Raw genomic sequence first — 283 nt, forward strand, 5'->3', positions numbered from 1 at the left:
TTGGTTATCATTTCAGTAACGTCAGCCATTTTGTTTTCCATGGAAATTTAATTGACTCAAAATTCATTTAAATTCAAAGACGTTACGTCATATTTGTTTAACCAGTTGTATAAAAGCATATTGCGCAAACCCGGATGAAGGCGCTCGCCGCATGTTGTCTCCCACGTGGAATATCGTGCGTAGATCTACATACAATATGATAGCGCGGAGCACCACTACTGTGAGCTGTGAGCAGTTAATCCACATGACATACAGATCATAGGTAAAGCGTTACGTTTCACGT

This window comes from Syngnathus scovelli, chromosome 16 (assembly GCF_024217435.2).
Source record: "Syngnathus scovelli strain Florida chromosome 16, RoL_Ssco_1.2, whole genome shotgun sequence".
NCBI lineage: Eukaryota > Metazoa > Chordata > Actinopteri > Syngnathiformes > Syngnathidae > Syngnathus > Syngnathus scovelli.